This window comes from Chlorocebus sabaeus, chromosome 2 (assembly GCF_047675955.1).
Source record: "Chlorocebus sabaeus isolate Y175 chromosome 2, mChlSab1.0.hap1, whole genome shotgun sequence".
NCBI lineage: Eukaryota > Metazoa > Chordata > Mammalia > Primates > Cercopithecidae > Chlorocebus > Chlorocebus sabaeus.
Window position 1 is genome coordinate 23141959 of NC_132905.1, and position 12430 is coordinate 23154388.

The following is a 12430-nucleotide window of genomic DNA, read 5'->3' on the forward strand; positions in this document are numbered from 1 at the left end:
AAAAATTGGCTGGGCGCAGTGGCTCACGCCTGTAATGCCAGCACTTTGGGAGGCTGAGGTGGGTGGATCCCTTGAGGTCAGGAGTTCGAGACCAGCCTGACCAACATGGTGAAACTCCGTCTGTACTAAATATAAAAATTTAGCTGGGCATGGTGGCGCATGCCTGTAATCCCAGCTACTTAGGAGGCTGAGGCAGGAGAATCGCTTGAACCCAGGAGGCAGAGGTTGCAGTGAGCTGAGATAGTACCATTACACTCCAGGCTGGGCAACAAGAGTGAAACTCCATCTCAAAAAAAAAAAAAAAAGAAAAAATCAGAAAAACAAGGAAAATATAGCAAATAAGTTGCCTGTAATTGACGCTTGATAGTTGTACATATTTATGGGGTACAGTATATGATATTTCAATACATGTGTACAGTGTGTAATGATCAAATCAGGATAATTAGCCAATGTACCATTTCTTTTTTCTTTCCAGTATCATTATAAACTTATGGATTTTGAATCTGTTTTATTCTAAACCCTACTGATTCTTCAATTGCCTCATCTTTGGTCAACAAGAGCCTCTTCACGTTAGCTTCTGAGTCTTTTTGACATGACACTATAGCTTTATTGCTTTATGGAATGAAAAAATCTTCCTGGTTCATCTTGTACATTTTTTGCTCCAGACCTTGAATCAGCTGTTTCTCCTAGGAGCCCTGGTTCTTTTGTGGGAAATGGTTTTGATATTGCAACCTTTTCTCTAGGGGTGTTCATAGTTACTGCATTGGTAATTGTTTCTAGGCCTTTTTAGTGGGTAGAGCTAGAGAAAAATGTTTTAGGAGATCTTGAGTTCATACTGATATTTTAAATTTCAATTTAAGGTATAGCATTTTTACTTCTTTTATATTTATATTTTTTCTTAAGCTGAAAATGTTGGTTTTAGTGGCAATAACATTAGATTTATTTGCTTTATCTTATAACGTATAAAATAACAACTTCTATTAATAATATGATTATGGAAAATGTTCTAAGATTAAAAACTGGTCAGGTGCGGTGGCTCACACCTGTAATCCCAGCACTTTGGGAGGCCAAGGGGGGCCAGATCACCTGAGGTCGGGAGTTCAAGACCAGCCTGACAAACATGGAAAAACCCCATCTCTACTAAAAATACAAAAAGAATTAGCCAGGCATGGTGGCACATGCCTGTAATCCTAGCTACTTGGGAGGCTGAGGCAGGAGAATTCCTTGAACCTGGGAGGCGGAGGTTGCGGTGAGCCAAGATCACACCATTGCACTCTAGCCTGGGCAACAAGAGCGAAACTCCACCTCAAAAAAAAAAAAAAAAAAAAAAAAAAAAAATTAAAAACTTTTCTTTTTTTGGCAGTTCTTCTTGTCCTTTGGGTATATCCTGATGGGAATGTACAAATTACTATGTTTAAAGTCATTTGAAGTAATTCTTCTCTGAGCACTTATACCATCAATTTAATACATAGTTTTATACATTCATTTCATTTTGCTTTCATTTTAGAGGTTACTTTACTTAAAATTCCATTTTGTTTTAATGATTATGTGGAACATTTACATCGTTCCATAGCCAAATTTTCAAAATAAGTATATTCAGGTAAGTCTAGCTTCTATACTTGTTCTTTGTACTCTGATGTCTTCCTTTCTCATAGCCATTTTTTAAAAAGTTCTTTTCTTTTATTTAAAAAATATAAGCAAACGTATATATTGATTTCCCCTCTTTTGTACATGTTAGCATACCGTACACTTTTCTTCTTTTACTTAACTATATATATATGTATATACATTTTATATTTTATTTATTTATTATTTATTTATTTATTGAGACAGGGTCTTGCCCTGTTGCCCAGACCAGTGTACAGTGTTGTGAACATGGCTCACTGCAGCCTCAACCCCCTGGGCTCAAGCAATCTGCTTACCTCAACCGTTTGAACAGCTGGGGTCACAGGCGTGCACTACCACACCTGGCTAATTTTCCTTCTATTTTTTTTGTAGAGACAAGGTTTCACTAGGTTGGCCAGGCTGGTTTTGAACTCCTGGGTTCAAGTGATCCTCCTGTCTCAGGCTTCTGAAGTGCTGGGATTATAGGCATGAGCCACCATGCCCAGCCTAGCAATATATTCTGAAGATCACTCTACTACAGTATACAAAGATAGCTGTCATTCCATTTTATGGCTTCATAGTACTCCACTGTGTAAATATGCCATAATTTATTCACATAATCCCCTGTTGATGGATGTTTTGGTAGTTTCTAGCCCCTTGTTATTACAATGAGTGCTGCAACAAAGAACCTTGTGTCAGACATTTGCCAGAGTATTTTTGGGATCGACTCATGGAAGTTGTATTGCTAAGTAAACGCATATGTAACATTGGCTTTTGAGATCCTAGCCCAAGAATGCTTTCTTTTTTCTCAGTTATTTTTTAAATAGCAAAATCTATCAAAACTCTTTTCACTGTAAATTGACAATTTGTAACTGTAAATTTGTGAGGTACAACGTGATGTTATAATGTATGAATACAATGTGGAAGAATTAAGTCAAACTAGTTAAGACATCCGCCACCTCAACAAGAATACTATCTGTGTGAGCTTTTTTCACACTACCTCTCTGTGCATCAGTTTCTCATCTGCAAAATGAGAATAATAACAGTATTTACCTCAGGGAGTTGTTGGGAAGACTAAATGGGCTAGTTGTTTTAAAATGTTTAGAATAGGCTGGGCACGGTGGCTCACGCCTGTAATCCCAGCACTTTGGGAGGCTGAGGTGGGCGGATTGCCTGAGCTTAGGAGTTCAAGATCACCCTGGGCAACAGGGTGAAACCTTGTCTCTACTAAAAAAAAATACAAAAAAACTTAACTGGACATGGTGGCAGGCACCTGTAGTCCCAGCTACTTGGGAGGCTGAGGCAGCAGAATCGCTTGAACCCAGAAGGCTGAGGTTACAGTGAGCTGAGATCGCACCACTGCACTCCAGCCTGGGTGACAGAGGGAGACGCTGTCTCAAAAGGAAAACAAAACAAAACAAAACAAAACAAAACAAAACAAAAGCAAAATTAGCTGGGCATGGTGGTGGGTGCCTATAATCCCAGCTACTTGGAAGGCTGAGGCAGGAGAATCACTTGAACCCAGAAGGTGAAGTTTGCAGTGAGCTGAGAAGGCACCACTGCTCTCCAGCCTGGGCAACAGAGTGAGACTCCATCTCAGTATATAAATAAATAAATAAATAAATAAATAAATAAATAAATAAATAGATAGATAGATAAAGTGCTTAGAATTTTCTTGGTACATGAAAAATGTTCAATAAATGTTGGTTGCTTTTATTTTTATTAGCAAAGGGATAAAAAGTATGGGAATATGTGGACAGGTGGAACAGTAGAGTTAGATGCTGCTATAAGTTTTTAAGAAGGGATTCTGGAGCTGTTCCTTCTGCCCCTGCAGGAAAGGGAAGAATCGAATAACCCAGACATGAAGTTTGGAGATTCAATGAATAGGACAAGGACTAATAGCTTAATGTTAGCATAGACAGTGGCCCCTAAGGCTCCAGATGCCCCTCTTCCGAATGCTTGAGTGCTGGCTACACAGTCTGACCTGTCTAGAGACTTAGATGCACTCTGGAGGAAGAGAGGAAGGAAGCAGTCACTTGACCACATTTAACCTGAGTTTATTCACAGTAAATCTCTGCCACTAGGCTGCATGGGCACTTGGGATAGAAATGAAATTCAGTTATACAAAAACAAGGTATTTTATATATTCTTTTTTTTTTTTTTTTTTTTTTTTTGAGACGGAGTCTCGCACTCTCACCTAGGCTGGAGTGCAGTGGTGCCATCTCGGCTCACTGTAAGCTCCGCCTCCTGAGTTCACACCATTCTCCTGCCTCAGCCTCCTGAGTAGCTGGGACTACAGGCGCCCGCCACCGCGCCTGGCTACTTTTTGTATTTTTAGTAGAGATGGGGTTTCACCATGTTAGCCAGGATGGTCTCGATCTCCTGACCTTGTGGTCCGCCCACCTCGGCCTCCCAAAGTAGCGGGATTATAGGCATGAGCCACCGCGCCCGGCCTTTATATATTCATTTAACATGAGCTTATGGCGTATGAAATTCAACTCATTACAACAAAATTATTGACTGAGAGCCTGAGGCACAAGAGGAGGGTGTGAAAGAATGGAAGGAGTGGGAGGGAATAAAAGAAATATTGGAAGGCAGCTCTTTGTTCACCTTACACATGGGGCTAGAGCTCTGATGTCCAATATAGTAGCCACTAACTACCTGAGTCCAATGGCTACCAAATTGGAAAACCTAGCTATAGAAATTTTCAGCATTGCACTCTTCTATTGCACAGTGCTGGGAATGTTGATTGGACGTGCATAGTAGGTGGCAGAGTGTAAACCCTGGTGCTGGAGGTCCATCCTGATATTCTTATTTTTGGTTCTCAATAAATGGGCTCAAAATGGTCCTCTGAAGGTCCTGGATAGCTGCTTGCATCCACACGGCCATCCGAGTCTGTGTCTCAGACTTCTGCGCCTTCCTCCTTCCTCTAGGGAGTAACTGCCTGCAGCTCTAGCTCTTCATCCCCTTTCTTACAACCTGTTCCTCCAAAGTCATGCCCAGACTCTTGTCCTGGGTCTCCTTCCCAGGCTGTCAGGGGACTTCAGTCAAGCTGGTCTATTTGTCCTCTGTCATCTGCCTAGACTAAGTTAAGGTGGCTGGCAGGCTCCCTGGAGTTGGAGGCAGACAGGGCACCCCCAGCTAGTTCCTCCTTAGTCTCTGCTGGCTCACTTCCTGTTTTTAATAGCTAGGTCCCTGGGCCTATCAAGGGGTGATGTAAGGCCTGTCTCTTCCCCAGCACACCATGCTTACTTTGAAAAGGGGGAAGTGGAACTGCTCAGTGTTCATGAGCTGAACTAATAGCGCCTTCTGTCCTGCAGTCCTCCCAGCCCTGAAACCTCCAGCTCTCAGTCCTACTCAGGTTCCCACACCCACCCCACAAAAAGCCTTGTCTGAGGCTTCCTCCAGAATTGCAAGGTCTGGGGAGCTGGGTGCCACAGACCCAGAGGAAGTTTCCCTGCTCTGTTCTGCTTGGTTCTGCAGAGATGATGTGACCACCTCACTGCTATCCAATTTCCATTCAATGAGTATTTGTTGGTCATCTGGGCCTGACCCTGAGGTCACCAGGGTCTACAAGGCGGATGAAACCCCTGCTCCTTAGACATCTGTCCTAGTGGGGGAGAGAGACAACAAAGAAGAAAAATGGGATCCTGGTGGAGGAGTTGGTTGGGGGCAGAATCTAATATTGGAGGTTCTTTTGGGTTGGAGAGAGCTGGGTGTGCTAGGCAGGGACAAGATGGAAAGGAGAGAGGAGGTATATGCCTGACTGTGAGCTCCATGAAGCCAGGGACTGTGCCCTATTTGCCTTCCATCGATTCCTCAGTGATTCCTTCCATTGATTACATTGATTCCTCCTCAGAGCAGGAGCTCACGAAACACTGAATGAATGACCGGCCAATGCTGCTGAGACAGGCACAAAGCCGGGGGCTTCTGAGCTGGATTTGCTTCTGTGGTCCCCACGGCTGCCCTTGTTGTATGGGGCCTGGACCCCAGCCCCAGCCCAGCCACCTTTGCTGCCACTTGGATTCATTCTCTGCAGTTTCCAGGTCTTTCTCTCAGCTATGGCCTCCAACCTATCCCAGCTCAGGGCCGGTATGGGTCTAGGCAGCTCTATCCAGCTCTTTCCTCACTTGGCAATTTGTGAAGTGGAGACATCAAGTGGTCAGATCCTGGAACGGCAGCAGTCGAGCTGTGCACGCAGAGCAAAGGCTCCGGAGCTCTCCTGCCAGGCTGAGCCCTGATGCAGGCACGATTAGTGCTGGATCCACACAGAACCTTATCCTGGCTGAGCCCAGATTCCAGCCACAGGAGAAATTCTAATCCTGGTCACAGACTGAGACCTCCATCTCCTAATTAGGGGTCTAAGAAGGGTACTCCTCAACAATTCCCCTAATTTTACATTTGTACTGTAATGACCTGATACAACTTTAAAAACTTTTTTTTTGGAAGGGTCACATACATTCAGAATTTTCCAAACTAAACATACCCATGCAACCAATGCTCATGGCTGGCATCCCAGACGCCTTCATCTTCATACTTCCTTCTACTTGCTACCTCCCCAAGGGTAACAACTTCTACATATTTGAAATCATACTGTGTATTCTTTTCTTTTTTTTTGAGACAGGGTCTCACTCTGTCACCCAGGCTGGAGTGCAGTGGTGCGATCTTGGCTCACTGCAACTTCTGCCTCCCAGGTTCAAGTGATTCTCGTGCCTGAGTAGCTGGGACTACATGTGCGCACCACTACACCCAGCTAATTTTTTGTATTTTTAGTGGAGACGGGGTTTCCATCATGTTGGCCAGGCTGTGTATATTCTTTTTGGTGTCTGGCTTCTTCTACTCAATATCATGTTGGTGAAATTCATCCACACTGATGTGTGTCCTTGTTGATTGGTTATACTTGGTGTGCACAGTCAGCCCCCCATATCCACGGATTCTACATCCATGGATTCAACCAACCACAGATTAAAAACATTTGAAAAAAAGTTGTGTTTGTTCTGAACATGTACAGACTTTTTTCTTGTCATTCTTTTTTTTTTTTTTTTTTTTTTTTTTTTTTTTTTGAGACAGAGTCTCACTCTTTCACCCAGGCTAGAGGGCAGTAGTGCGACCTTGCGTCACTGCAACATCCATCCACCTCCCAGGTTCAAGTGATTCTCCTGCCTCAGCCTCCCAAGTAGCTGGGATTATAGGCATCCGCCACCATGCCTGGCTAATTTTAGTATTTTTAGTATAGACAGGGTTTCACCATGTTGGCCAGGCTGGTCTTGAACTCCTGACCTCAGGTGACCTGCCCGCCTTGGCCTCCCAAAGTTGTTGGGATTACAGGCGTGATCCACCGCCCCCAGCCCTTGTCATTCTTTTCTTTTTTTTTTCGTTTCTTTTCTTTTTTTTTTGAGACGGAGTCTCACTCTGTCACCCAGACTGGAGTGCGGTGGTGCATCCGGCTCATTGCAAGCTCCGCCTCCTGAGTTCGTGCCGTTCTCCTGCCTCAGCCTCCCGAGTAGCTGGGACTACAGGAACCCACCACCACACCCAGCTAATTTTTTCTATTTTTAGTAGAGACAGGGTTTCACCGTGTTATCCAGGATGGTCTCCATCTCCTGACCTCGTGATCTGCCTGCCTCAGCCTCCCAAAGAGCTAGGATTACAGGCGTGAGCCACCGCACCTGGCCCATTATTTTCTTAAAATACAGTATAACAACTATTTATATAGCATGTACATTGTATTAGGTATTATAAGCAATCTAGAGATGATTTAAAGTTTATGGGAATATGTGCATAGGTTATATTCAAATACAACACCATTTTATGTAAAAAACTTGAGCATCCCTGAATTTTTGTATCTGTGGGAGTCCTGGAATCAATTCCCCATGGATACTGAGGGATAGCTGTATTTCATTGTGTGAATTTATACTGCAACTTAGTTATCTATTCTACTGTTAATGAGCATTTGGGTACTTCCATTTGGAGGTTATTATAAGTAGTGCTGCCATGGATTTTGTAGTATATGCCATTTGGTGAACAGAGCTAGGCATCTCTGTACCTAAACGTGGAATTGCTGGGTTGTGGGGTTTGATTTAGCTTCAGTAGATGTTAACAGATAGTTTTCTGAAGTAGTTATACCGATTACATGCCCCACTCAGGGTATGACAATTCCAGTTGTTCTACACCCTTACATTGTTCATTCTAGACTTTTTGTCTTTTCTACTGTAGACTTGCTGGGTGATGTGTACTGATGATATCATTCTTGGATGGACCCGCAATGCAGATGAGCTTATGTACAGATGTATCAATTTTATTATCACTAAATGGAAGGGATTTTAATGGAACTGGCCCTGCTATCTTATAATTGACATTGAAAAGGGATCCCGCTCAACACTTCTAAAACCCAAATAAGGCCGGGCGCGGTGGCTCACGCCTGTAATCCCAGCACTTTGGGGGGCCGAGGTGGGCGGATCACAAGGTCAAGAGATTGAGACCATCCTGGCCAACATGGTGAAACCCCCTCTCTACTAAAAAAAATACAAAAAATTAGCCGGGCGAGGTGGTGGGCGCCTGTAATCCCAGCTACTCGGGAGACTGAGGCAGGAGAATGGCGTGAACCCGGGAGGCGGAGCTTGCAGTGAGCCGAGATCGCACCACTGCACTCTAGCCTGGGCGGCAGAGCAAGACTCTTGTCTCAAAAAAACAAAAAACAAAATAAAACAAAAAACCCAAATAAAAAATTTTAGTCATTTTGGCAAAAATTTTTAAATCTCTGAAATTCATAAACTCATAAAGGACTGCTTCTATCACCTAACTGCTTATTTTTAGTAACTTTTTTTTTTTTTTTTGGAGACAGGGTCTCACTCTGTCGCCTAGGCTGGAGTGCAATGGCAGTCTCAGCTCACTGCAGCCTCCACCTCGTGGGCTCAAGTGATTCTCCATCCTCAGCCTCCCAAGTAGCTGGGATTACAGGTGTATACCACCACACCTGGCCGATTTCTGTATTTTTAGTAGAGATGGGGTTTCACCACATTGGCCAGGCTGGTCTTGAACTCCTGGCCTCAAGCGATCCACCCACCTTAGCCTCCCAAAGTGCTGAGATTACAGGCATGAGGCACCGAGCCACCGCGCCCAGCCAAAAACTCTTATCTGATCAGACATTTTGTTGCACTTAAGCTTGGAAGATTCAATAGGGAGTAACTTTTTGCTAAATTGGGATTTAGCATTATTTGTTTTATATATGTGCATGCGTGTATATATACATGAGTAATATACAGGAGTATACTAGTGTACTACTCTTGTAGCATATGTCCATTGATGAACATAGGTAGGCATTTCTGTACTTAGAAGTGTGTATATACATACGCGTACATTTATATTATATTCTCTCTCACACACACACACGGTATTAATTGAAGAGAGTTATAAGACACAGCTTTAGGAAACTAGTTGCCAAATTTTGTCTTGATCTTACTGAGCACAGTGTTTGTTTATTTGGCCCAAAGAAACAATGGCCCAGGGACCATTTTGGGGAGCTGACTTCTAGCTATAAAATGGTTCCAAGCAAAGAAACACTGGAGTTCCCAGGGTTCCATATCCACCTTCCACATCACCCCAATTCCCACTTTACCTCACTTGCTGGCACCGTGTCTGGGCTCTGAGGCATGGAGACTATGCAGGATGGATGAGGCAGAAATGACCAGGAGACTCTCCAGCTGCCAGTGTGCAGAAGCCACCACAACTGGTAACCAATCAAGTATCATACTTGTAAAACAATTGTTTTTTTTTTGTTGTTGTTGTTGCCCAGGCTGGAGTGCGGTGGTGTGATCTCGGGTCACTGCAAGCTCCACCTTCCGGTTTCGAGCAATTCTCCTGTCTCAGCCTCTCAAGTAGCTGGGATTAGAGGCGCCTGCCATCATGCCTACTAATTTTTGTATTTTTAGTAGAGACGGGGTTTCACCATGTTGGCCAGGCTGGGCTCGAACTCCTGACCTTGTAATCCACCTGCCTTGGCCTCCTAAAGTGTTGGGATTACAGGCATGCGCCACCATGACTGGCCAAAACAATTCTTTTAGCTAAAAGTCATACATTTCCTCTTATTTAAATGACAGGCTGATTTTTGTCTCTGCTTACAGGAAACACATACCTAGGAAGTGGTCAACCTTCATAGTCTGAAGGAGGAAGTGGTCAAATACCAAGATCAAAATCTGGTTTATTAATCACTGGGCAGGAGTGTGTAGAGGAAGCCAGGCTGGGAAATGGAGACCCTGTTAGGGACTACATCAAATCCAGGTTACAATCAAGCGTTGGTACCTGAAAGCTGTTTCTCTTCACCTGGAGACTTTTCACTTCTTTGCTCTGGACAAGCTTGGCTGGTCCCAGCATTTAACAACATTTAACTGCATTTAACTCTCAAAGGCAATCTTGTCACCCTCATTTCTATTTCATCTCAAGAACTAACAATTTCAAGAGCGAAAAAAAATAGGGGAATGAAGAAATAGGGACAAAAGGGTAATGAGAGAAGAAACGTTAAGAGCAGTTAGGGGAGAGGTTAGTGCAAGCAATGCAGTTTATAGACTCCTAGGTACTTGGAAACCATGGGCCACAAATCTGACTCTGAGCTTTCTAGCAGCCATTGTGAAAAGGGAAATGTGATCCATCACGATTCATAAAGCTTGTCAGGTAAAAAGCAAAACAGTTTTCCCCCAGAGAAAATGCCTATTCCCATCATTAAGATTTGGAAGAAATTTCTTCTGGGGCACACAGAGAGACACGGTGCCAGAAAATCAGGTTAAGTGGGAATTGGGGCGATGTGGAAGGTGGATCTGGAACCCGGGAACTCCAGTGTTTCTTTGCTTGGAACCATTTTATACTTTCTGCAGATCTAGAAGACAGCTCCTCGAAATGGTCCCTGGGCCACTGCTTCTCTGGGCCATCTCAGGAGGTAAAGAAATGGCCTTTTGAATCACAAGTGAGCAAGGAGGTAAGAAGTACTTCGTGACCTGGGTTACTCCCAGCAGGTGAAGCTTGATATTGGCTGCTGTCCTTTACCCTGGACCCCGGACGGGTAACACAGGTGAATGTTGGGACTACAGAGAGGTGAGCGTAATATCTTGCTCATTCTGGAAAGACCCAAAGAGATAATTCACCCCTTTTCTTTATCTTCTGATGGGACTTTTGGCCAAAATTCTTTTTGGACTGAGAAATGATTTTTTTGGTTCCAGAGTCCGTCTCTTAGGAGAGCACGGGGGGGAGTTCACAGCATCTTAAGAGTTTATCACATTAGGCTCCTGGGGCAGGCAGAAGCGTGGCCCCCAAAGATATTTTGCATCCAAACTGCCAGAACCTGCAAATACTTTACCTTAACATGGCCCAAGGGACTCTGCAGATGTGATTAAGCAAAGGATCTTGAGACGGGGAGATGATCCTGGATTATCTGGCTGGGCCCAGTGTAATTGCAAGGTCCTTATAAGAGGAGGGCAGGATGAAAGTCAGAGAAAGAGTCATGCTGATAGAGTCAGAGGTCAAGGCTTGGCGTGGTGGCTCATGCCAGTGATCCCAGCACTTTGGAGGCTGAGGCGGGTGGGTTGCTTGAGCCCAGGAGTTCAAGACCAGCCTGGGCAACGCAGAGAGATCCTGTCTCTACAAAAAATACAAAAAGTTAGCTGGATGTGGTGGCGCATGCCTGAAGTCCCAGCTACTTGGGAGGCTGAGGTGGGAGGATCACATGGGCCCAAGAAGCCAAGACTTCAATGAACAGTGATTGCGCCACTGCACTCCAGCCTGGGGACAGAGTGAGATCCTGTCTCAACAACAACAACAACAACAACAACCACCACCAAAAGTAGAATCAAAGGTCAGAGTGATTCAATGGCTGGCTTGAAGATAGATAAGGGCCACAAGCCATGGAATGTGGGTGGCCTTTAGAAGCTAGAAGAGGCAAGGAACACATTTTATCCTAGAGCCTCCAGGAAGAATGCAGCTCTGCAGAAACCTTGATTTTTAGCCCTGTTCTGACTTGCAGGACTGTAAAATACTATGTATTGTTTAAGTGGTTAAGTTGTTACAGCAGCAACGGGAACGGAACACAACCCCCCAACACACACACACACGCATGCACACACAGCATTTGAAATATGCCTTGTGGACTTTTCCTCATCTAGCTAAATATATCTAGCTGTATAGAGAAAAGTGGTGTCTGGGGGCTGGGGTTTGGTCATTCAGAGCCCAGAGCTGCCAGAGCCTGTCCAGGCACATTCCGAGGAGAGAGGGTTGAAGTCAACAGATTTCCAGTATCTCTAGAGCTGCTTGTCAGGGTGGCCCCCGTAGAATGTATTTGGCTCCTCCAATCTGATGCCCAAAACATCCACTTTTTCTGGCTCTGAATCCAGGGCTGCTCATGGGGAGAGAATGCTCTGCTCTGGCCAGTGATAAAATGCTGGTCTCTGCTGCACATTCACCTCGGCCTGTGCACTGACAGTAATAGCAACATGTGTTGAGAACTTACTCTGTGCCAACACTTTGCATGGGGGATCTCATGGAATTCTTACCAGGACTTCGTGCAGCTGGCTCTGCTTGACCGTAGGCTGTCAGTGTGACCTTCAGAGTGACCAGCAAAGCCTGGGATTTGGTTGCCCAATTGCAGCTCTGTGCTGAGAAGGCCTTAGGGTGCCAGCATGAATACCCTTGGGGAGTAACACATCCATTTCTGTCTTAGTTCAGGCTGCTATAACAGAATATCATAGACTGGGTGGCTGAAATAACAGAATTTTATTTATCATGGTTTTGGAGGCTGAGATGTCCAAGTTCAAGGTGCTGGAAGATTCAGTATCTGGTG

At 44.4% G+C, this 12430-nt stretch overlaps 2 long non-coding RNA genes across 2 annotated transcripts in view; one reads left to right on the forward strand and one right to left on the reverse strand.

Moving 5' to 3' along the window:
• The window catches only part of LOC119618572 (uncharacterized), a 48537-nt gene that overhangs the window by 28860 nt on the left and 7247 nt on the right, over window positions 1–12430 (reverse strand). The gene's annotated exons all lie outside the window — the stretch shown is intronic.
• The window catches only part of LOC103246010 (uncharacterized), a 48898-nt gene that overhangs the window by 9281 nt on the left and 27187 nt on the right, over window positions 1–12430 (forward strand). The gene's annotated exons all lie outside the window — the stretch shown is intronic.